We start from the raw sequence: 18865 nt of genomic DNA, 5'->3' as shown, positions 1-18865 counted from the left end.
TCGGACGCGAGGCGTGGGACCCACGTGATGGATCGGCTCGGTTCGGGAAACAAGAAAACAATCAACATTGAACCGGAGGCCGCCCGAGCATGGATATAGCAAGAAAGAAAAAAAAACGCACCTAAAACATAAAAAAACGCAGACGGGCAACGAAAAAGGGAGTGCAACACGAGGACTTCCCAGGGGGTCACCCATCCTAGTACTACTCTCGCCCAAGCACGCTTAACTGCGGAGTTCTGATGGGATCCGATGCATTAGTGCTGGTATGATCGCACCCGAAATACTATCCATGCTTATTGTTTTTATGTCTTACAAGACGCAGAACCTCGTTTGCTTTCGGACGCGAGGCGTGGGACCCACGTGATGGATCGGCTCGGTTCGGGAAACAAGAAAACAATCAACATTGAACCGGAGGCCGCCCGAGCATGGATATAGCAAGAAAGAAAAAAAAAACACACCTAAAACATAAAAAAACGCAGACGGGCAACGAAAAAGGGGGTGCAACACGAGGACTTCCCAGGGGGTCACCCATCCTAGTACTACTCTCGCCCAAGCACGCTTAACTGCGGAGTTCTGATGGGATCCGGTGCATTAGTGCTGGTATGATCGCACCCGAAATACTATCCATGCTTATTGTTTTTATGTCTTACAAGACGCAGAACCTCGTTTGCTTTCGGACGCGAGGCGTGGGACCCACGTGATGGATCGGCTCGGTTCGGGAAACAAGAAAACAATCAACATTGAACCGGAGGCCGCCCGAGCATGGATATAGCAAGAAAGAAAAAAAAAACGCACCTAAAACATAAAAAAACGCAGACGGGCAACGAAAAAGGGGGTGCAACACGAGGACTTCCCAGGGGGTCACCAATCCTAGTACTACTCTCTCCCAAGCACGCTTAACTGCGGAGTTCTGATGGGATCCGGTGCATTAGTGCTGGTATGATCGCACCCGAAATACTATCCATGCTTATTGTTTTTATGTCCTACAAGACGCAGAACCTCGTTTGCTTTCGGACGCGAGGCGTGGGACCCACGTGATGGATCGGCTCGGTTCGGGAAACAAGAAAACAATCAACATTGAACCGGAGGCCGCCCGAGCATGGATATAGCAAGAAAGAAAAAAAAAAACGCACCTAAAACATAAAAAAACGCAGACGATCAACGAAAAAGGGGGTGCAACACGAGGACTTCCCAGGGGGTCACCCATCCTAGTACTACTCTCGCCCAAGCACGCTTAACTGCGGAGTTCTGATGGGATCCGGTGCATTAGTGCTGGTATGATCGCACCCGAAATACTATCCATGCTTATTGTTTTTATGTCTTACAAGACGCAGAACCTCGTTTGCTTTCGGACGCGAGGCGTGGGACCCACGTGATGGATCGGCTCGGTTCGGGAAACAAGAAAACAATCAACATTGAACCGGAGGCCGCCCGAGCATGGATATAGCAAGAAAGAAAAAAAAACGCACCTAAAACATAAAAAAACGCAGACGGGCAACGAAAAAGGGGGTGCAACACGAGGACTTCCCAGGGGGTCACCAATCCTAGTACTACTCTCTCCCAAGCACGCTTAACTGCGGAGTTCTGATGGGATCCGGTGCATTAGTGCTGGTATGATCGCACCCGAAATACTATCCATGCTTATTGTTTTTATGTCCTACAAGACGCAGAACCTCGTTTGCTTTCGGACGCGAGGCGTGGGACCCACGTGATGGATCGGCTCGGTTCGGGAAACAAGAAAACAATCAACATTGAACCGGAGGCCGCCCGAGCATGGATATAGCAAGAAAGAAAAAAAAAACGCACCTAAAACATAAAAAAACGCAGACGGGCAACGAAAAAGGGGGTGCAACACGAGGACTTCCCAGGGGGTCACCCATCCTAGTACTACTCTCGCCCAAGCACGCTTAACTGCGGAGTTCTGATGGGATCCGATGCATTAGTGCTGGTATGATCGCACCCGAAATACTATCCATGCTTATTGTTTTTATGTCTTACAAGACGCAGAACCTCGTTTGCTTTCGGACGCGAGGCGTGGGACCCACGTGATGGATCGGCTCGGTTCGGGAAACAAGAAAACAATCAACATTGAACCGGAGGCCGCCCGAGCATGGATATAGCAAGAAAGAAAAAAAAACGCACCTAAAACATAAAAAAACGCAGACGGGCAACGAAAAAGGGGGTGCAACACGAGGACTTCCCAGGGGGTCACCCATCCTAGTACTACTCTCGCCCAAGCACGCTTAACTGCGGAGTTCTGATGGGATCCGGTGCATTAGTGCTGGTATGATCGCACCCGAAATACTATCCATGCTTATTGTTTTTATGTCTTACAAGACGCAGAACCTCGTTTGCTTTCGGACGCGAGGCGTGGGACCCACGTGATGGATCGGCTCGGTTCGGGAAACAAGAAAACAATCAACATTGAACCGGAGGCCGCCCGAGCATGGATATAGCAAGAAAGAAAAAAAAACGCACCTAAAACATAAAAAAACGCAGACGGGCAACGAAAAAGGGGGTGCAACACGAGGACTTCCCAGGGGGTCACCCATCCTAGTACTACTCTCGCCCAAGCACGCTTAACTGCGGAGTTCTGATGGGATCCGGTGCATTAGTGCTGGTATGATCGCACCCGAAATACTATCCATGCTTATTGTTTTTATGTCTTACAAGACGCAGAATCTCGTTTGCTTTCGGACGCGAGGCGTGGGACCCACGTGATGGATCGGCTCGGTTCGGGAAACAAGAAAACAATCAACATTGAACCGGAGGCCGCCCGAGCATGGATATAGCAAGAAAGAAAAAAAAAACGCACCTAAAACATAAAAAAACGCAGACGAGCAACGAAAAAGGGGGTGCAACACGAGGACTTCCCAGGGGGTCACCCATCCTAGTACTACTCTCGCCCAAGCACGCTTAACTGCGGAGTTCTGATGGGATCCGGTGCATTAGTGCTGGTATGATCGCACCCGAAATACTATCCATGCTTATTGTTTTTATGTCTTACAAGACGCAGAACCTCGTTTGCTTTCGGACGCGAGGCGTGGGACCCACGTGATGGATCGGCTCGGTTCGGGAAACAAGAAAACAATCAACATTGAACCGGAGGCCGCCCGAGCATGGATATAGCAAGAAAGAAAAAAAAAACGCACCTAAAACATAAAAAAACGCAGACGAGCAACGAAAAAAGGGGTGCAACACGAGGACTTCCCAGGGGGTCACCCATCCTAGTACTACTCTCGCCCAAACACGCTTAACTGCGGAGTTCTGATGGGATCCGATGCATTAGTGCTGGTATGATCGCACCCGAAATACTATCCATGCTTATTGTTTTTATGTCTTACAAGACGCAGAACCTCGTTTGCTTTCGGACGCGAGGCGTGGGACCCACGTGATGGATCGGCTCGGTTCGGGAAACAAGAAAACAATCAACATTGAACCGGAGGCCGCCCGAGCATGGATATAGCAAGAAAGAAAAAAAAACGCACCTAAAACATAAAAAAACGCAGACGAGCAACGAAAAAGGGGGTGCAACACGAGGACTTCCCAGGGGGTCACCCATCCTAGTACTACTCTCGCCCAAGCACGCTTAACTGCGGAGTTCTGATGGGATCCGGTGCATTAGTGCTGGTATGATCGCACCCGAAATACTATCCATGCTTATTGTTTTTATGTCTTACAAGACGCAGAACCTCGTTTGCTTTCGGACGCGAGGCGTGGGACCCACGTGATGGATCGGCTCGGTTCGGGAAACAAGAAAACAATCAACATTGAACCGGAGGCCGCCCGAGCATGGATATAGCAAGAAAGAAAAAAAAAAACGCACCTAAAACATAAAAAAACGCAGACGAGCAACGAAAAAGGGGGTGCAACACGAGGACTTCCCAGGGGGTCACCCATCCTAGTACTACTCTCGCCCAAGCACGCTTAACTGCGGAGTTCTGATGGGATCCGGTGCATTAGTGCTGGTATGATCGCACCCGAAATACTATCCATGCTTATTGTTTTTATGTCTTACAAGACGCAGAACCTCGTTTGCTTTCGGACGCGAGGCGTGGGACCCACGTGATGGATCGGCTCGGTTCGGGAAACAAGAAAACAATCAACATTGAACCGGAGGCCGCCCGAGCATGGATATAGCAAGAAAGAAAAAAAAAACGCACCTAAAACATAAAAAAACGCAGACGAGCAACGAAAAAAGGGGTGCAACACGAGGACTTCCCAGGGGGTCACCCATCCTAGTACTACTCTCGCCCAAACACGCTTAACTGCGGAGTTCTGATGGGATCCGGTGCATTAGTGCTGGTATGATCGCACCCGAAATACTATCCATGCTTATTGTTTTTATGTCTTACAAGACGCAGAACCTCGTTTGCTTTCGGACGCGAGGCGTGGGACCCACGTGATGGATCGGCTCGGTTCGGGAAACAAGAAAACAATCAACATTGAACCGGAGGCCGCCCGAGCATGGATATAGCAAGAAAGAAAAAAAAAACGCACCTAAAACATAAAAAAACGCAGACGAGCAACGAAAAAAGGGGTGCAACACGAGGACTTCCCAGGGGGTCACCCATCCTAGTACTACTCTCGCCCAAACACGCTTAACTGCGGAGTTCTGATGGGATCCGGTGCATTAGTGCTGGTATGATCGCACCCGAAATACTATCCATGCTTATTGTTTTTATGTCTTACAAGACGCAGAACCTCGTTTGCTTTCGGACGCGAGGCGTGGGACCCACGTGATGGATCGGCTCGGTTCGGGAAACAAGAAAACAATCAACATTGAACCGGAGGCCGCCCGAGCATGGATATAGCAAGAAAGAAAAAAAAACGCACCTAAAACATAAAAAAACGCAGACGAGCAACGAAAAAGGGGGTGCAACACGAGGACTTCCCAGGGGGTCACCCATCCTAGTACTACTCTCGCCCAAGCACGCTTAACTGCGGAGTTCTGATGGGATCCGGTGCATTAGTGCTGGTATGATCGCACCCGAAATACTATCCATGCTTATTGTTTTTATGTCTTACAAGACGCAGAACCTCGTTTGCTTTCGGACGCGAGCCGTGGGACCCACGTGATGGATCGGCTCGGTTCGGGAAACAAGAAAACAATCAACATTGAACCGGAGGCCGCCCGAGCATGGATATAGCAAGAAAGAAAAAAAAACGCACCTAAAACATAAAAAAACGCAGACGGGCAACGAAAAAGGGGGTGCAACACGAGGACTTCCCAGGGGGTCACCCATCCTAGTACTACTCTCGCCCAAGCACGCTTAACTGCGGAGTTCTGATGGGATCCGGTGCATTAGTGCTGGTATGATCGCACCCGAAATACTATCCATGCTTATTGTTTTTATGTCTTACAAGACGCAGAATCTCGTTTGCTTTCGGACGCGAGGCGTGGGACCCACGTGATGGATCGGCTCGGTTCGGGAAACAAGAAAACAATCAACATTGAACCGGATGCCGCCCGAGCATGGATATAGCAAGAAAGAAAAAAAAAACGCACCTAAAACATAAAAAAACGCAGACGAGCAACGAAAAAGGGGGTGCAACACGAGGACTTCCCAGGGGGTCACCCATCCTAGTACTACTCTCGCCCAAGCACGCTTAACTGCGGAGTTCTGATGGGATCCGGTGCATTAGTGCTGGTATGATCGCACCCGAAATACTATCCATGCTTATTGTTTTTATGTCTTACAAGACGCAGAACCTCGTTTGCTTTCGGACGCGAGGCGTGGGACCCACGTGATGGATCGGCTCGGTTCGGGAAACAAGAAAACAATCAACATTGAACCGGAGGCCGCCCGAGCATGGATATAGCAAGAAAGAAAAAAAAAACGCACCTAAAACATAAAAAAACGCAGACGAGCAACGAAAAAAGGGGTGCAACACGAGGACTTCCCAGGGGGTCACCCATCCTAGTACTACTCTCGCCCAAACACGCTTAACTGCGGAGTTCTGATGGGATCCGGTGCATTAGTGCTGGTATGATCGCACCCGAAATACTATCCATGCTTATTGTTTTTATGTCTTACAAGACGCAGAACCTCGTTTGCTTTCGGACGCGAGGCGTGGGACCCACGTGATGGATCGGCTCGGTTCGGGAAACAAGAAAACAATCAACATTGAACCGGAGGCCGCCCGAGCATGGATATAGCAAGAAAGAAAAAAAAAACGCACCTAAAACATAAAAAAACGCAGACGAGCAACGAAAAAAGGGGTGCAACACGAGGACTTCCCAGGGGGTCACCCATCCTAGTACTACTCTCGCCCAAACACGCTTAACTGCGGAGTTCTGATGGGATCCGGTGCATTAGTGCTGGTATGATCGCACCCGAAATACTATCCATGCTTATTGTTTTTATGTCTTACAAGACGCAGAACCTCGTTTGCTTTCGGACGCGAGGCGTGGGACCCACGTGATGGATCGGCTCGGTTCGGGAAACAAGAAAACAATCAACATTGAACCGGAGGCCGCCCGAGCATGGATATAGCAAGAAAGAAAAAAAAACGCACCTAAAACATAAAAAAACGCAGACGAGCAACGAAAAAGGGGGTGCAACACGAGGACTTCCCAGGGGGTCACCCATCCTAGTACTACTCTCGCCCAAGCACGCTTAACTGCGGAGTTCTGATGGGATCCGGTGCATTAGTGCTGGTATGATCGCACCCGAAATACTATCCATGCTTATTGTTTTTATGTCTTACAAGACGCAGAACCTCGTTTGCTTTCGGACGCGAGCCGTGGGACCCACGTGATGGATCGGCTCGGTTCGGGAAACAAGAAAACAATCAACATTGAACCGGAGGCCGCCCGAGCATGGATATAGCAAGAAAGAAAAAAAAACGCACCTAAAACATAAAAAAACGCAGACGGGCAACGAAAAAGGGGGTGCAACACGAGGACTTCCCAGGGGGTCACCCATCCTAGTACTACTCTCGCCCAAGCACGCTTAACTGCGGAGTTCTGATGGGATCCGGTGCATTAGTGCTGGTATGATCGCACCCGAAATACTATCCATGCTTATTGTTTTTATGTCTTACAAGACGCAGAATCTCGTTTGCTTTCGGACGCGAGGCGTGGGACCCACGTGATGGATCGGCTCGGTTCGGGAAACAAGAAAACAATCAACATTGAACCGGAGGCCGCCCGAGCATGGATATAGCAAGAAAGAAAAAAAAAACGCACCTAAAACATAAAAAAACGCAGACGAGCAACGAAAAAGGGGGTGCAACACGAGGACTTCCCAGGGGGTCACCCATCCTAGTACTACTCTCGCCCAAGCACGCTTAACTGCGGAGTTCTGATGGGATCCGGTGCATTAGTGCTGGTATGATCGCACCCGAAATACTATCCATGCTTATTGTTTTTATGTCTTACAAGACGCAGAACCTCGTTTGCTTTCGGACGCGAGGCGTGGGACCCACGTGATGGATCGGCTCGGTTCGGGAAACAAGAAAACAATCAACATTGAACCGGAGGCCGCCCGAGCATGGATATAGCAAGAAAGAAAAAAAAAACGCACCTAAAACATAAAAAAACGCAGACGAGCAACGAAAAAAGGGGTGCAACACGAGGACTTCCCAGGGGGTCACCCATCCTAGTACTACTCTCGCCCAAACACGCTTAACTGCGGAGTTCTGATGGGATCCGGTGCATTAGTGCTGGTATGATCGCACCCGAAATACTATCCATGCTTATTGTTTTTATGTCTTACAAGACGCAGAACCTCGTTTGCTTTCGGACGCGAGGCGTGGGACCCACGTGATGGATCGGCTCGGTTCGGGAAACAAGAAAACAATCAACATTGAACCGGAGGCCGCCCGAGCATGGATATAGCAAGAAAGAAAAAAAAACGCACCTAAAACATAAAAAAACGCAGACGAGCAACGAAAAAGGGGGTGCAACACGAGGACTTCCCAGGGGGTCACCCATCCTAGTACTACTCTCGCCCAAGCACGCTTAACTGCGGAGTTCTGATGGGATCCGGTGCATTAGTGCTGGTATGATCGCACCCGAAATACTATCCATGCTTATTGTTTTTATGTCTTACAAGACGCAGAACCTCGTTTGCTTTCGGACGCGAGGCGTGGGACCCACGTGATGGATCGGCTCGGTTCGGGAAACAAGAAAACAATCAACATTGAACCGGAGGCCGCCCGAGCATGGATATAGCAAGAAAGAAAAAAAAAAACGCACCTAAAACATAAAAAAACGCAGACGAGCAACGAAAAAGGGGGTGCAACACGAGGACTTCCCAGGGGGTCACCCATCCTAGTACTACTCTCGCCCAAGCACGCTTAACTGCGGAGTTCTGATGGGATCCGGTGCATTAGTGCTGGTATGATCGCACCCGAAATACTATCCATGCTTATTGTTTTTATGTCTTACAAGACGCAGAACCTCGTTTGCTTTCGGACGCGAGGCGTGGGACCCACGTGATGGATCGGCTCGGTTCGGGAAACAAGAAAACAATCAACATTGAACCGGAGGCCGCCCGAGCATGGATATAGCAAGAAAGAAAAAAAAAACGCACCTAAAACATAAAAAAACGCAGACGAGCAACGAAAAAAGGGGTGCAACACGAGGACTTCCCAGGGGGTCACCCATCCTAGTACTACTCTCGCCCAAACACGCTTAACTGCGGAGTTCTGATGGGATCCGGTGCATTAGTGCTGGTATGATCGCACCCGAAATACTATCCATGCTTATTGTTTTTATGTCTTACAAGACGCAGAACCTCGTTTGCTTTCGGACGCGAGGCGTGGGACCCACGTGATGGATCGGCTCGGTTCGGGAAACAAGAAAACAATCAACATTGAACCGGAGGCCGCCCGAGCATGGATATAGCAAGAAAGAAAAAAAAAACGCACCTAAAACATAAAAAAACGCAGACGAGCAACGAAAAAAGGGGTGCAACACGAGGACTTCCCAGGGGGTCACCCATCCTAGTACTACTCTCGCCCAAACACGCTTAACTGCGGAGTTCTGATGGGATCCGGTGCATTAGTGCTGGTATGATCGCACCCGAAATACTATCCATGCTTATTGTTTTTATGTCTTACAAGACGCAGAACCTCGTTTGCTTTCGGACGCGAGGCGTGGGACCCACGTGATGGATCGGCTCGGTTCGGGAAACAAGAAAACAATCAACATTGAACCGGAGGCCGCCCGAGCATGGATATAGCAAGAAAGAAAAAAAAAACGCACCTAAAACATAAAAAAACGCAGACGGGCAACGAAAAAGGGAGTGCAACACGAGGACTTCCCAGGGGGTCACCCATCCTAGTACTACTCTCGCCCAAGCACGCTTAACTGCGGAGTTCTGATGGGATCCGATGCATTAGTGCTGGTATGATCGCACCCGAAATACTATCCATGCTTATTGTTTTTATGTCTTACAAGACGCAGAACCTCGTTTGCTTTCGGACGCGAGGCGTGGGACCCACGTGATGGATCGGCTCGGTTCGGGAAACAAGAAAACAATCAACATTGAACCGGAGGCCGCCCGAGCATGGATATAGCAAGAAAGAAAAAAAAAACGCACCTAAAACATAAAAAAACGCAGACGGGCAACGAAAAAGGGGGTGCAACACGAGGACTTCCCAGGGGGTCACCCATCCTAGTACTACTCTCACCCAAGCACGCTTAACTGCGGAGTTCTGATGGGATCCGGTGCATTAGTGCTGGTATGATCGCACCCGAAATACTATCCATGCTTATTGTTTTTATGTCTTACAAGACGCAGAACCTCGTTTGCTTTCGGACGCGAGGCGTGGGACCCACGTGATGGATCGGCTCGGTTCGGGAAACAAGAAAACAATCAACATTGAACCGGAGGCCGCCCGAGCATGGATATAGCAAGAAAGAAAAAAAAACGCACCTAAAACATAAAAAAACGCAGACGGGCAACGAAAAAGGGGGTGCAACACGAGGACTTCCCAGGGGGTCACCCATCCTAGTACTACTCTCGCCCAAGCACGCTTAACTGCGGAGTTCTGATGGGATCCGGTGCATTAGTGCTGGTATGATCGCACCCGAAATACTATCCATGCTTATTGTTTTTATGTCTTACAAGACGCAGAACCTCGTTTGCTTTCGGACGCGAGGCGTGGGACCCACGTGATGGATCGGCTCGGTTCGGGAAACAAGAAAACAATCAACATTGAACCGGAGGCCGCCCGAGCATGGATATAGCAAGAAAGAAAAAAAAAAACGCACCTAAAACATAAAAAAACGCAGACGAGCAACGAAAAAGGGGGTGCAACACGAGGACTTCCCAGGGGGTCACCCATCCTAGTACTACTCTCGCCCAAGCACGCTTAACTGCGGAGTTCTGATGGGATCCGGTGCATTAGTGCTGGTATGATCGCACCCGAAATACTATCCATGCTTATTGTTTTTATGTCTTACAAGACGCAGATCCTCGTTTGCTTTCGGACGCGAGGCGTGGGACCCACGTGATGGATCGGCTCGGTTCGGGAAACAAGAAAACAATCAACATTGAACCGGAGGCCGCCCGAGCATGGATATAGCAAGAAAGAAAAAAAAAACGCACCTAAAACATAAAAAAACGCAGACGGGCAACGAAAAAGGGAGTGCAACACGAGGACTTCCCAGGGGATCACCCATCCTAGTACTACTCTCGCCCAAGCACGCTTAACTGCGGAGTTCTGATGGGATCCGATGCATTAGTGCTGGTATGATCGCACCCGAAATACTATCCATGCTTATTGTTTTTATGTCTTACAAGACGCAGAACCTCGTTTGCTTTCGGACGCGAGGCGTGGGACCCACGTGATGGATCGGCTCGGTTCGGGAAACAAGAAAACAATCAACATTGAACCGGAGGCCGCCCGAGCATGGATATAGCAAGAAAGAAAAAAAAAAACGCACCTAAAACATAAAAAAACGCAGACGGGCAACGAAAAAGGGGGTGCAACACGAGGACTTCCCAGGGGGTCACCCATCCTAGTACTACTCTCGCCCAAGCACGCTTAACTGCGGAGTTCTGATGGGATCCGGTGCATTAGTGCTGGTATGATCGCACCCGAAATACTATCCATGCTTATTGTTTTTATGTCTTACAAGACGCAGAACCTCGTTTGCTTTCGGACGCGAGGCGTGGGACCCACGTGATGGATCGGCTCGGTTCGGGAAACAAGAAAACAATCAACATTGGACCGGAGGCCGCCCGAGCATGGATATAGCAAGAAAGAAAAAAAAAACGCACCTAAAACATAAAAAAACGCAGACGAGCAACGAAAAAGGGGGTGCAACACGAGGACTTCCCAGGGGGTCACCCATCCTAGTACTACTCTCGCCCAAGCACGCTTAACTGCGGAGTTCTGATGGGATCCGGTGCATTAGTGCTGGTATGATCGCACCCGAAATACTATCCATGCTTATTGTTTTTATGTCTTACAAGACGCAGATCCTCGTTTGCTTTCGGACGCGAGGCGTGGGACCCACGTGATGGATCGGCTCGGTTCGGGAAACAAGAAAACAATCAACATTGGACCGGAGGCCGCCCGAGCATGGATATAGCAAGAAAGAAAAAAAAAACGCACCTAAAACATAAAAAAACGCAGACGGGCAACGAAAAAGGGGGTGCAACACGAGGACTTCCCAGGGGGTCACCCATCCTAGTACTACTCTCGCCCAAGCACGCTTAACTGCGGAGTTCTGATGGGATCCGGTGCATTAGTGCTGGTATGATCGCACCCGAAATACTATCCATGCTTATTGTTTTTATGTCTTACAAGACGCAGAACCTCGTTTGCTTTCGGACGCGAGGCGTGGGACCCACGTGATGGATCGGCTCGGTTCGGGAAACAAGAAAACAATCAACATTGAACCGGAGGCCGCCCGAGCATGGATATAGCAAGAAAGAAAAAAAAAACGCACCTAAAACATAAAAAAACGCAGACGGGCAACGAAAAAGGGGGTGCAACACGAGGACTTCCCAGGGGGTCACCCATCCTAGTACTACTCTCGCCCAAGCACGCTTAACTGCGGAGTTCTGATGGGATCCGGTGCATTAGTGCTGGTATGATCGCACCCGAAATACTATCCATGCTTATTGTTTTTATGTCTTACAAGACGCAGAACCTCGTTTGCTTTCGGACGCGAGGCGTGGGACCCACGTGATGGATCGGCTCGGTTCGGGAAACAAGAAAACAATCAACATTGGACCGGAGGCCGCCCGAGCATGGATATAGCAAGAAAGAAAAAAAAAACGCACCTAAAACATAAAAAAACGCAGACGAGCAACGAAAAAGGGGGTGCAACACGAGGACTTCCCAGGGGGTCACCCATCCTAGTACTACTCTCGCCCAAGCACGCTTAACTGCGGAGTTCTGATGGGATCCGGTGCATTAGTGCTGGTATGATCGCACCCGAAATACTATCCATGCTTATTGTTTTTATGTCTGACAAGACGCAGAACCTCGTTTGCTTTCGGACGCGAGGCGTGGGACCCACGTGATGGATCGGCTCGGTTCGGGAAACAAGAAAACAATCAACATTGGACCGGAGGCCGCCCGAGCATGGATATAGCAAGAAAGAAAAAAAAAACGCACCTAAAACATAAAAAAACGCAGACGAGCAACGAAAAAGGGGGTGCAACACGAGGACTTCCCAGGGGGTCACCCATCCTAGTACTACTCTCGCCCAAGCACGCTTAACTGCGGAGTTCTGATGGGATCCGGTGCATTAGTGCTGGTATGATCGCACCCGAAATACTATCCATGCTTATTGTTTTTATGTCTTACAAGACGCAGAACCTCGTTTGCTTTCGGACGCGAGGCGTGGGACCCACGTGATGGATCGGCTCGGTTCGGGAAACAAGAAAACAATCAACATTGAACCGGAGGCCGCCCGAGCATGGATATAGCAAGAAAGAAAAAAAAACGCACCTAAAACATAAAAAAACGCAGACGGGCAACGAAAAAGGGGGTGCAACACGAGGACTTCCCAGGGGGTCACCCATCCTAGTACTACTCTCGCCCAAGAACGCTTAACTGCGGAGTTCTGATGGGATCCGGTGCATTAGTGCTGGTATGATCGCACCCGAAATACTATCCATGCTTATTGTTTTTATGTCTTACAAGACGCAGAACCTCGTTTGCTTTCGGACGCGAGGCGTGGGACCCACGTGATGGATCGGCTCGGTTCGGGAAACAAGAAAACAATCAACATTGAACCGGAGGCCGCCCGAGCATGGATATAGCAAGAAAGAAAAAAAAAACGCATCTAAAACATAAAAAAACGCAGACGGGCAACGAAAAAGGGGGTGCAACACGAGGACTTCCCAGGGGGTCACCCATCCTAGTACTACTCTCGCCCAAGCACGCTTAACTGCGGAGTTCTGATGGGATCCGGTGCATTAGTGCTGGTATGATCGCACCCGAAATACTATCCATGCTTATTGTTTTTATGTCTTACAAGACGCAGAACCTCGTTTGCTTTCGGACGCGAGGCGTGGGACCCACGTGATGGATCGGCTCGGTTCGGGAAACAAGAAAACAATCAACATTGAACCGGAGGCCGCCCGAGCATGGATATAGCAAGAAAGAAAAAAAAACGCACCTAAAACATAAAAAAACGCAGACGGGCAACGAAAAAGGGGGTGCAACACGAGGACTTCCCAGGGGGTCACCCATCCTAGTACTACTCTCGCCCAAGCACGCTTAACTGCGGAGTTCTGATGGGATCCGGTGCATTAGTGCTGGTATGATCGCACCCGAAATACTATCCATGCTTATTGTTTTTATGTCTTACAAGACGCAGAACCTCGTTTGCTTTCGGACGCGAGGCGTGGGACCCACGTGATGGATCGGCTCGGTTCGGGAAACAAGAAAACAATCAACATTGAACCGGAGGCCGCCCGAGCATGGATATAGCAAGAAAGAAAAAAAAAACGCACCTAAAACATAAAAAAACGCAGACGAGCAACGAAAAAGGGGGTGCAACACGAGGACTTCCCAGGGGGTCACCCATCCTAGTACTACTCTCGCCCAAGCACGCTTAACTGCGGAGTTCTGATGGGATCCGGTGCATTAGTGCTGGTATGATCGCACCCGAAATACTATCCATGCTTATTGTTTTTATGTCTTACAAGACGCAGAACCTCGTTTGCTTTCGGACGCGAGGCGTGGGACCCACGTGATGGATCGGCTCGGTTCGGGAAACAAGAAAACAATCAACATTGAACCGGAGGCCGCCCGAGCATGGATATAGCAAGAAAGAAAAAAAAAACGCACCTAAAACATAAAAAAACGCAGACGGGCAACGAAAAAGGGAGTGCAACACGAGGACTTCCCAGGGGGTCACCCATCCTAGTACTACTCTCGCCCAAGCACGCTTAACTGCGGAGTTCTGATGGGATCCGGTGCATTAGTGCTGGTATGATCGCACCCGAAATACTATCCATGCTTATTGTTTTTATGTCTTACAAGACGCAGAACCTCGTTTGCTTTCGGACGCGAGGCGTGGGACCCACGTGATGGATCGGCTCGGTTCGGGAAACAAGAAAACAATCAACATTGAACCGGAGGCCGCCCGAGCATGGATACAGCAAGAAAGAAAAAAAAAACGCACCTAAAACATAAAAAAACGCAGACGGGCAACGAAAAAGGGGGTGCAACACGAGGACTTCCCAGGGGGTCACCCATCCTAGTACTACTCTCGCCCAAGCACGCTTAACTGCGGAGTTCTGATGGGATCCGGTGCATTAGTGCTGGTATGATCGCACCCGAAATACTATCCATGCTTATTGTTTTTATGTCTTACAAGACGCAGAACCTCGTTTGCTTTCGGACGCGAGGCGTGGGACCCACGTGATGGATCGGCTCGGTTCGGGAAACAAGAAAACAATCAACATTGAACCGGAGGCCGCCCGAGCATGGATATAGCAAGAAAGAAAAAAAAAACGCACCTAAAACATAAAAAAACGCAGACGGGCAACGAAAAAGGGAGTGCAACACGAGGACTTCCCAGGGGGTCACCCATCCTAGTACTACTCTCGCCCAAGCACGCTTAACTGCGGAGTTCTGATGGGATCCGGTGCATTAGTGCTGGTATGATCGCACCCGAAATACTATCCATGCTTATTGTTTTTATGTCTTACAAGACGCAGAACCTCGTTTGCTTTCGGACGCGAGGCGTGGGACCCACGTGATGGATCGGCTCGGTTCGGGAAACAAGAAAACAATCAACATTGAACCGGAGGCCGCCCGAGCATGGATACAGCAAGAAAGAAAAAAAAAACGCACCTAAAACATAAAAAAACGCAGACGGGCAACGAAAAAGGGGGTGCAACACGAGGACTTCCCAGGGGGTCACCCATCCTAGTACTACTCTCGCCCAAGCACGCTTAACTGCGGAGTTCTGATGGGATCCGGTGCATTAGTGCTGGTATGATCGCACCCGAAATACTATCCATGCTTATTGTTTTTATGTCTTACAAGACGCAGAACCTCGTTTGCTTTCGGACGCGAGGCGTGGGACCCACGTGATGGATCGGCTCGGTTCGGGAAACAAGAAAACAATCAACATTGAACCGGAGGCCGCCCGAGCATGGATATAGCAAGAAAGAAAAAAAAAACGCACCTAAAACATAAAAAAACGCAGACGGGCAACGAAAAAGGGGGTGCAACACGAGGACTTCCCAGGGGGTCACCCATCCTAGTACTACTCTCGCCCAAGCACGCTTAACTGCGGAGTTCTGATGGGATCCGGTGCATTAGTGCTGGTATGATCACACCCGAAATACTATCCATGCTTATTGTTTTTATGTCTTACAAGACGCAGAACCTCGTTTGCTTTCGGACGCGAGGCGTGGGACCCACGTGATGGATCGGCTCGGTTCGGGAAACAAGAAAACAATCAACATTGAACCGGAGGCCGCCCGAGCATGGATATAGCAAGAAAGAAAAAAAAAACGCATCTAAAACATAAAAAAACGCAGACGGGAAACGAAAAAGGGGGTGCAACACGAGGACTTCCCAGGGGGTCACCCATCCTAGTACTACTCTCGCCCAAGCACGCTTAACTGCGGAGTTCTGATGGGATCCGGTGCATTAGTGCTGGTATGATCGCACCCGAAATACTATCCATGCTTATTGTTTTTATGTCTTACAAGACGCAGAACCTCGTTTGCTTTCGGACGCGAGGCGTGGGACCCACGTGATGGATCGGCTCGGTTCGGGAAACAAGAAAACAATCAACATTGAACCGGAGGCCGCCCGAGCATGGATATAGCAAGAAAGAAAAAAAAAACGCACCTAAAACATAAAAAAACGCAGACGGGCAACGAAAAAGGGGGTGCAACACAAGGACTTCCCAGGGGGTCACCCATCCTAGTACTACTCTCGCCCAAGCACGCTTAACTGCGGAGTTCTGATGGGATCCGGTGCATTAGTGCTGGTATGATCGCACCCGAAATACTATCCATGCTTATTGTTTTTATGTCTTACAAGACGCAGAACCTCGTTTGCTTTCGGACGCGAGGCGTGGGACCCACGTGATGGATCGGCTCGGTTCGGGAAACAAGAAAACAAACAACATTGAACCGGAGGCCGCCCGAGCATGGATATAGCAAGAAAGAAAAAAAAAACGCACCTAAAACATAAAAAAACGCAGACGGGCAACGAAAAAGGGGGTGCAACACGAGGACTTCCCAGGGGGTCACCCATCCTAGTACTACTCTCGCCCAAGCACGCTTAACTGCGGAGTTCTGATGGGATCCGGTGCATTAGTGCTGGTATGATCGCACCCGAAATACTATCCATGCTTATTGTTTTTATGTCTTACAAGACGCAGAACCTCGTTTGCTTTCGGACGCGAGGCGTGGGACCCACGTGATGGATCGGCTCGGTTCGGGAAACAAGAAAACAATCAACATTGAACCGGAGGCCGCCCGAGCATGGATATAGCAAGAAAGAAAAAAAAACGCACCTAAAACATAAAAAAACGCAGACGGGCAACGAAAAAGGGGGTGCAACACGAGGACTTCCCAGGGGGTCACCCATCCTAGTACTACTCTCGCCCAAGAACGCTTAACTGCGGAGTTCTGATGGGATCCGGTGCATTAGTGCTGGTATGATCGCACCCGAAATACTATCCATGCTTATTGTTTTTATGTCTTACAAGACGCAGAACCTCGTTTGCTTTCGGACGCGAGGCGTGGGACCCACGTGATGGATCGGCTCGGTTCGGGAAACAAGAAAATAATCAACATTGAACCGGAGGCCGCCCGAGCATGGATATAGCAAGAAAGAAAAAAAAAACGCACCTAAAACATAAAAAAACGCAGACGGGCAACGAAAAAGGGGGTGCAACACAAGGACTTCCCAGGGGGTCACCCATCCTAGTACTACTCTCGCCCAAGCACGCTTAACTGCGGAGTTCTGATGGGATCCGGTGCATTAGTGCTGGTATGATCGCACCCGAAATACTATCCATGCTTATTGTTTTTATGTCTTACAAGACGCAGAACCTCGTTTGCTTTCGGACGCGAGGCGTGGGACCCACGTGATGGATCGGCTCGGTTCGGGAAACAAGAAAACAATCAACATTGAACCGGAGGCCGCCCGAGCATGGATATAGCAAGAAAGAAAAAAAAACGCACCTAAAACATAAAAAAACGCAGACGGGCAACGAAAAAGGGGGTGCAACACGAGGACTTCCCAGGGGGTCACCCATCCTAGTACTACTCTCGCCCAAGAACGCTTAACTGCGGAGTTCTGATGGGATCCGGTGCATTAGTGCTGGTATGATCGCACCCGAAATACTATCCATGCTTATTGTTTTTATGTCTTACAAGACGCAGAACCTCGTTTGCTTTCGGACGCGAGGCGTGGGACCCACGTGATGGATCGGCTCGGTTCGGGAAACAAGAAAACAATCAACATTGAACCGGAGGCCGCCCGAGCATGGATATAGCAAGAAAGAAAAAAAAAACGCATCTAAAACATAAAAAAACGCAGACGGGCAACGAAAAAGGGGGTGCAACACGAGGACTTCCCAGGGGGTCACCCATCCTAGTACTACTCTCGCCCAAGCACGCTTAACTGCGGAGTTCTGATGGGATCCGGTGCATTAGTGCTGGTATGATCGCACCCGAAATACTATCCATGCTTATTGTTTTTATGTCTTACAAGACGCAGAACCTCGTTTGCTTTCGGACGCGAGGCGTGGGACCCACGTGATGGATCGGCTCGGTTCGGGAAACAAGAAAACAATCAACATTGAACCGGAGGCCGCCCGAGCATGGATATAGCAAGAAAGAAAAAAAAACGCACCTAAAACATAAAAAAACGCAGACGGGCAACGAAAAAGGGGGTGCAACACGAGGACTTCCCAGGGGGTCACCCATCCTAGTACTACTCTCGCCCAAGCACGCTTAACTGCGGAGTTCTGATGGGATCCGGTGCATTAGTGCTGGTATGATCGCACCCGAAATACTATCCATGCTTATTGTTTTTATGTCTTACAAGACGCAGAACCTCGTTTGCTTTCGGACGCGAGGCGTGGGACCCACGTGATGGATCGGCTCGGTTCGGGAAACAAGAAAACAATCAACATTGAACCGGAGGCCGCCCGAGCATGGATATAGCAAGAAAGAAAAAAAAAACGCACCTAAAACATAAAAAAACGCAGACGAGCAACTAAAAAGGGGGTGCAACACGAGGACTTCCCAGGGGGTCACCCATCCTAGTACTACTCTCGCCCAAGCACGCTTAACTGCGGAGTTCTGATGGGATCCGGTGCATTAGTGCTGGTATGATCGCACCCGAAATACTATCCATGCTTATTGTTTTTATGTCTTACAAGACGCAGAACCTCGTTTGCTTTCGG

General features: G+C 49.5%; 56 non-coding genes across 56 annotated transcripts; all 56 read right to left on the bottom strand.

Annotated features, from left to right (window-relative positions):
* Positions 1-158: 158 nt before the first annotated feature.
* LOC145025930 (5S ribosomal RNA) lies at positions 159-277 on the bottom strand. Its single transcript, XR_013673922.1, has one exon. It is a non-coding gene; the product is annotated as a 5S ribosomal RNA (ribosomal RNA).
* Positions 278-495: 218 nt separating this feature from the next.
* Positions 496-614, bottom strand: LOC145018140 (5S ribosomal RNA). The gene has a single exon (XR_013666841.1). It is a non-coding gene; the product is annotated as a 5S ribosomal RNA (ribosomal RNA).
* A 218-nt stretch (positions 615-832) lies between these two features.
* LOC145027149 (5S ribosomal RNA) lies at positions 833-951 on the bottom strand. Its single transcript, XR_013675086.1, has one exon. It is a non-coding gene; the product is annotated as a 5S ribosomal RNA (ribosomal RNA).
* Positions 952-1170: 219 nt separating this feature from the next.
* On the bottom strand, positions 1171-1289 carry LOC145018133 (5S ribosomal RNA). Its single transcript, XR_013666837.1, has one exon. It is a non-coding gene; the product is annotated as a 5S ribosomal RNA (ribosomal RNA).
* Positions 1290-1506: 217 nt separating this feature from the next.
* Positions 1507-1625, bottom strand: LOC145027148 (5S ribosomal RNA). The gene has a single exon (XR_013675085.1). It is a non-coding gene; the product is annotated as a 5S ribosomal RNA (ribosomal RNA).
* A 218-nt stretch (positions 1626-1843) lies between these two features.
* On the bottom strand, positions 1844-1962 carry LOC145025770 (5S ribosomal RNA). The gene has a single exon (XR_013673769.1). It is a non-coding gene; the product is annotated as a 5S ribosomal RNA (ribosomal RNA).
* A 217-nt stretch (positions 1963-2179) lies between these two features.
* LOC145018126 (5S ribosomal RNA) lies at positions 2180-2298 on the bottom strand. Its single transcript, XR_013666835.1, has one exon. It is a non-coding gene; the product is annotated as a 5S ribosomal RNA (ribosomal RNA).
* Positions 2299-2515: 217 nt separating this feature from the next.
* LOC145018119 (5S ribosomal RNA) lies at positions 2516-2634 on the bottom strand. Its single transcript, XR_013666833.1, has one exon. It is a non-coding gene; the product is annotated as a 5S ribosomal RNA (ribosomal RNA).
* A 218-nt stretch (positions 2635-2852) lies between these two features.
* LOC145018111 (5S ribosomal RNA) lies at positions 2853-2971 on the bottom strand. The gene has a single exon (XR_013666832.1). It is a non-coding gene; the product is annotated as a 5S ribosomal RNA (ribosomal RNA).
* Positions 2972-3189: 218 nt separating this feature from the next.
* Positions 3190-3308, bottom strand: LOC145026589 (5S ribosomal RNA). Its single transcript, XR_013674553.1, has one exon. It is a non-coding gene; the product is annotated as a 5S ribosomal RNA (ribosomal RNA).
* Positions 3309-3525: 217 nt separating this feature from the next.
* Positions 3526-3644, bottom strand: LOC145018103 (5S ribosomal RNA). Its single transcript, XR_013666829.1, has one exon. It is a non-coding gene; the product is annotated as a 5S ribosomal RNA (ribosomal RNA).
* A 219-nt stretch (positions 3645-3863) lies between these two features.
* Positions 3864-3982, bottom strand: LOC145018097 (5S ribosomal RNA). Its single transcript, XR_013666827.1, has one exon. It is a non-coding gene; the product is annotated as a 5S ribosomal RNA (ribosomal RNA).
* Positions 3983-4200: 218 nt separating this feature from the next.
* Positions 4201-4319, bottom strand: LOC145025614 (5S ribosomal RNA). The gene has a single exon (XR_013673623.1). It is a non-coding gene; the product is annotated as a 5S ribosomal RNA (ribosomal RNA).
* Positions 4320-4537: 218 nt separating this feature from the next.
* LOC145025612 (5S ribosomal RNA) lies at positions 4538-4656 on the bottom strand. Its single transcript, XR_013673621.1, has one exon. It is a non-coding gene; the product is annotated as a 5S ribosomal RNA (ribosomal RNA).
* A 217-nt stretch (positions 4657-4873) lies between these two features.
* Positions 4874-4992, bottom strand: LOC145018089 (5S ribosomal RNA). Its single transcript, XR_013666824.1, has one exon. It is a non-coding gene; the product is annotated as a 5S ribosomal RNA (ribosomal RNA).
* A 217-nt stretch (positions 4993-5209) lies between these two features.
* On the bottom strand, positions 5210-5328 carry LOC145018073 (5S ribosomal RNA). Its single transcript, XR_013666818.1, has one exon. It is a non-coding gene; the product is annotated as a 5S ribosomal RNA (ribosomal RNA).
* A 218-nt stretch (positions 5329-5546) lies between these two features.
* On the bottom strand, positions 5547-5665 carry LOC145018065 (5S ribosomal RNA). The gene has a single exon (XR_013666815.1). It is a non-coding gene; the product is annotated as a 5S ribosomal RNA (ribosomal RNA).
* Positions 5666-5883: 218 nt separating this feature from the next.
* LOC145025611 (5S ribosomal RNA) lies at positions 5884-6002 on the bottom strand. Its single transcript, XR_013673620.1, has one exon. It is a non-coding gene; the product is annotated as a 5S ribosomal RNA (ribosomal RNA).
* Positions 6003-6220: 218 nt separating this feature from the next.
* LOC145025610 (5S ribosomal RNA) lies at positions 6221-6339 on the bottom strand. Its single transcript, XR_013673619.1, has one exon. It is a non-coding gene; the product is annotated as a 5S ribosomal RNA (ribosomal RNA).
* Positions 6340-6556: 217 nt separating this feature from the next.
* LOC145018057 (5S ribosomal RNA) lies at positions 6557-6675 on the bottom strand. Its single transcript, XR_013666808.1, has one exon. It is a non-coding gene; the product is annotated as a 5S ribosomal RNA (ribosomal RNA).
* A 217-nt stretch (positions 6676-6892) lies between these two features.
* LOC145018050 (5S ribosomal RNA) lies at positions 6893-7011 on the bottom strand. The gene has a single exon (XR_013666802.1). It is a non-coding gene; the product is annotated as a 5S ribosomal RNA (ribosomal RNA).
* Positions 7012-7229: 218 nt separating this feature from the next.
* LOC145018043 (5S ribosomal RNA) lies at positions 7230-7348 on the bottom strand. The gene has a single exon (XR_013666798.1). It is a non-coding gene; the product is annotated as a 5S ribosomal RNA (ribosomal RNA).
* Positions 7349-7566: 218 nt separating this feature from the next.
* On the bottom strand, positions 7567-7685 carry LOC145025609 (5S ribosomal RNA). Its single transcript, XR_013673618.1, has one exon. It is a non-coding gene; the product is annotated as a 5S ribosomal RNA (ribosomal RNA).
* A 217-nt stretch (positions 7686-7902) lies between these two features.
* Positions 7903-8021, bottom strand: LOC145018036 (5S ribosomal RNA). The gene has a single exon (XR_013666797.1). It is a non-coding gene; the product is annotated as a 5S ribosomal RNA (ribosomal RNA).
* A 219-nt stretch (positions 8022-8240) lies between these two features.
* LOC145018030 (5S ribosomal RNA) lies at positions 8241-8359 on the bottom strand. Its single transcript, XR_013666795.1, has one exon. It is a non-coding gene; the product is annotated as a 5S ribosomal RNA (ribosomal RNA).
* A 218-nt stretch (positions 8360-8577) lies between these two features.
* LOC145025608 (5S ribosomal RNA) lies at positions 8578-8696 on the bottom strand. Its single transcript, XR_013673617.1, has one exon. It is a non-coding gene; the product is annotated as a 5S ribosomal RNA (ribosomal RNA).
* Positions 8697-8914: 218 nt separating this feature from the next.
* Positions 8915-9033, bottom strand: LOC145025607 (5S ribosomal RNA). The gene has a single exon (XR_013673616.1). It is a non-coding gene; the product is annotated as a 5S ribosomal RNA (ribosomal RNA).
* Positions 9034-9251: 218 nt separating this feature from the next.
* Positions 9252-9370, bottom strand: LOC145025929 (5S ribosomal RNA). Its single transcript, XR_013673921.1, has one exon. It is a non-coding gene; the product is annotated as a 5S ribosomal RNA (ribosomal RNA).
* Positions 9371-9588: 218 nt separating this feature from the next.
* On the bottom strand, positions 9589-9707 carry LOC145025746 (5S ribosomal RNA). The gene has a single exon (XR_013673747.1). It is a non-coding gene; the product is annotated as a 5S ribosomal RNA (ribosomal RNA).
* A 217-nt stretch (positions 9708-9924) lies between these two features.
* On the bottom strand, positions 9925-10043 carry LOC145018023 (5S ribosomal RNA). Its single transcript, XR_013666792.1, has one exon. It is a non-coding gene; the product is annotated as a 5S ribosomal RNA (ribosomal RNA).
* Positions 10044-10262: 219 nt separating this feature from the next.
* On the bottom strand, positions 10263-10381 carry LOC145018020 (5S ribosomal RNA). Its single transcript, XR_013666786.1, has one exon. It is a non-coding gene; the product is annotated as a 5S ribosomal RNA (ribosomal RNA).
* Positions 10382-10599: 218 nt separating this feature from the next.
* On the bottom strand, positions 10600-10718 carry LOC145026688 (5S ribosomal RNA). Its single transcript, XR_013674647.1, has one exon. It is a non-coding gene; the product is annotated as a 5S ribosomal RNA (ribosomal RNA).
* A 219-nt stretch (positions 10719-10937) lies between these two features.
* Positions 10938-11056, bottom strand: LOC145018014 (5S ribosomal RNA). Its single transcript, XR_013666782.1, has one exon. It is a non-coding gene; the product is annotated as a 5S ribosomal RNA (ribosomal RNA).
* A 218-nt stretch (positions 11057-11274) lies between these two features.
* On the bottom strand, positions 11275-11393 carry LOC145018002 (5S ribosomal RNA). The gene has a single exon (XR_013666768.1). It is a non-coding gene; the product is annotated as a 5S ribosomal RNA (ribosomal RNA).
* A 218-nt stretch (positions 11394-11611) lies between these two features.
* LOC145017996 (5S ribosomal RNA) lies at positions 11612-11730 on the bottom strand. Its single transcript, XR_013666765.1, has one exon. It is a non-coding gene; the product is annotated as a 5S ribosomal RNA (ribosomal RNA).
* A 218-nt stretch (positions 11731-11948) lies between these two features.
* Positions 11949-12067, bottom strand: LOC145017989 (5S ribosomal RNA). The gene has a single exon (XR_013666764.1). It is a non-coding gene; the product is annotated as a 5S ribosomal RNA (ribosomal RNA).
* Positions 12068-12285: 218 nt separating this feature from the next.
* Positions 12286-12404, bottom strand: LOC145017983 (5S ribosomal RNA). Its single transcript, XR_013666761.1, has one exon. It is a non-coding gene; the product is annotated as a 5S ribosomal RNA (ribosomal RNA).
* Positions 12405-12622: 218 nt separating this feature from the next.
* LOC145017977 (5S ribosomal RNA) lies at positions 12623-12741 on the bottom strand. The gene has a single exon (XR_013666759.1). It is a non-coding gene; the product is annotated as a 5S ribosomal RNA (ribosomal RNA).
* Positions 12742-12958: 217 nt separating this feature from the next.
* Positions 12959-13077, bottom strand: LOC145025983 (5S ribosomal RNA). The gene has a single exon (XR_013673971.1). It is a non-coding gene; the product is annotated as a 5S ribosomal RNA (ribosomal RNA).
* A 218-nt stretch (positions 13078-13295) lies between these two features.
* On the bottom strand, positions 13296-13414 carry LOC145017970 (5S ribosomal RNA). The gene has a single exon (XR_013666755.1). It is a non-coding gene; the product is annotated as a 5S ribosomal RNA (ribosomal RNA).
* Positions 13415-13631: 217 nt separating this feature from the next.
* LOC145017961 (5S ribosomal RNA) lies at positions 13632-13750 on the bottom strand. Its single transcript, XR_013666752.1, has one exon. It is a non-coding gene; the product is annotated as a 5S ribosomal RNA (ribosomal RNA).
* Positions 13751-13968: 218 nt separating this feature from the next.
* Positions 13969-14087, bottom strand: LOC145017956 (5S ribosomal RNA). The gene has a single exon (XR_013666751.1). It is a non-coding gene; the product is annotated as a 5S ribosomal RNA (ribosomal RNA).
* Positions 14088-14305: 218 nt separating this feature from the next.
* On the bottom strand, positions 14306-14424 carry LOC145022115 (5S ribosomal RNA). The gene has a single exon (XR_013670254.1). It is a non-coding gene; the product is annotated as a 5S ribosomal RNA (ribosomal RNA).
* A 218-nt stretch (positions 14425-14642) lies between these two features.
* On the bottom strand, positions 14643-14761 carry LOC145017949 (5S ribosomal RNA). Its single transcript, XR_013666746.1, has one exon. It is a non-coding gene; the product is annotated as a 5S ribosomal RNA (ribosomal RNA).
* A 218-nt stretch (positions 14762-14979) lies between these two features.
* On the bottom strand, positions 14980-15098 carry LOC145022104 (5S ribosomal RNA). Its single transcript, XR_013670243.1, has one exon. It is a non-coding gene; the product is annotated as a 5S ribosomal RNA (ribosomal RNA).
* A 218-nt stretch (positions 15099-15316) lies between these two features.
* LOC145017942 (5S ribosomal RNA) lies at positions 15317-15435 on the bottom strand. The gene has a single exon (XR_013666745.1). It is a non-coding gene; the product is annotated as a 5S ribosomal RNA (ribosomal RNA).
* Positions 15436-15653: 218 nt separating this feature from the next.
* On the bottom strand, positions 15654-15772 carry LOC145025305 (5S ribosomal RNA). Its single transcript, XR_013673326.1, has one exon. It is a non-coding gene; the product is annotated as a 5S ribosomal RNA (ribosomal RNA).
* Positions 15773-15990: 218 nt separating this feature from the next.
* LOC145017934 (5S ribosomal RNA) lies at positions 15991-16109 on the bottom strand. The gene has a single exon (XR_013666738.1). It is a non-coding gene; the product is annotated as a 5S ribosomal RNA (ribosomal RNA).
* Positions 16110-16327: 218 nt separating this feature from the next.
* Positions 16328-16446, bottom strand: LOC145025348 (5S ribosomal RNA). The gene has a single exon (XR_013673368.1). It is a non-coding gene; the product is annotated as a 5S ribosomal RNA (ribosomal RNA).
* Positions 16447-16664: 218 nt separating this feature from the next.
* LOC145017932 (5S ribosomal RNA) lies at positions 16665-16783 on the bottom strand. Its single transcript, XR_013666717.1, has one exon. It is a non-coding gene; the product is annotated as a 5S ribosomal RNA (ribosomal RNA).
* A 217-nt stretch (positions 16784-17000) lies between these two features.
* LOC145025981 (5S ribosomal RNA) lies at positions 17001-17119 on the bottom strand. Its single transcript, XR_013673969.1, has one exon. It is a non-coding gene; the product is annotated as a 5S ribosomal RNA (ribosomal RNA).
* Positions 17120-17337: 218 nt separating this feature from the next.
* LOC145025347 (5S ribosomal RNA) lies at positions 17338-17456 on the bottom strand. The gene has a single exon (XR_013673367.1). It is a non-coding gene; the product is annotated as a 5S ribosomal RNA (ribosomal RNA).
* A 217-nt stretch (positions 17457-17673) lies between these two features.
* On the bottom strand, positions 17674-17792 carry LOC145025980 (5S ribosomal RNA). The gene has a single exon (XR_013673968.1). It is a non-coding gene; the product is annotated as a 5S ribosomal RNA (ribosomal RNA).
* A 218-nt stretch (positions 17793-18010) lies between these two features.
* On the bottom strand, positions 18011-18129 carry LOC145017925 (5S ribosomal RNA). Its single transcript, XR_013666714.1, has one exon. It is a non-coding gene; the product is annotated as a 5S ribosomal RNA (ribosomal RNA).
* Positions 18130-18346: 217 nt separating this feature from the next.
* LOC145017918 (5S ribosomal RNA) lies at positions 18347-18465 on the bottom strand. The gene has a single exon (XR_013666712.1). It is a non-coding gene; the product is annotated as a 5S ribosomal RNA (ribosomal RNA).
* A 218-nt stretch (positions 18466-18683) lies between these two features.
* Positions 18684-18802, bottom strand: LOC145017911 (5S ribosomal RNA). The gene has a single exon (XR_013666701.1). It is a non-coding gene; the product is annotated as a 5S ribosomal RNA (ribosomal RNA).
* Positions 18803-18865: the final 63 nt, after the last annotated feature.

This window comes from Lactuca saligna, chromosome 1 (genome assembly GCF_052625555.1).
Source record: "Lactuca saligna cultivar CGN05327 chromosome 1, ASM5262555v1, whole genome shotgun sequence".
Taxonomy (NCBI): domain Eukaryota; kingdom Viridiplantae; phylum Streptophyta; class Magnoliopsida; order Asterales; family Asteraceae; genus Lactuca; species Lactuca saligna.
The sequence above is the reverse complement of the archived record's forward strand: the minus strand, read 5'-3'. Positions and strand labels throughout refer to the sequence as shown.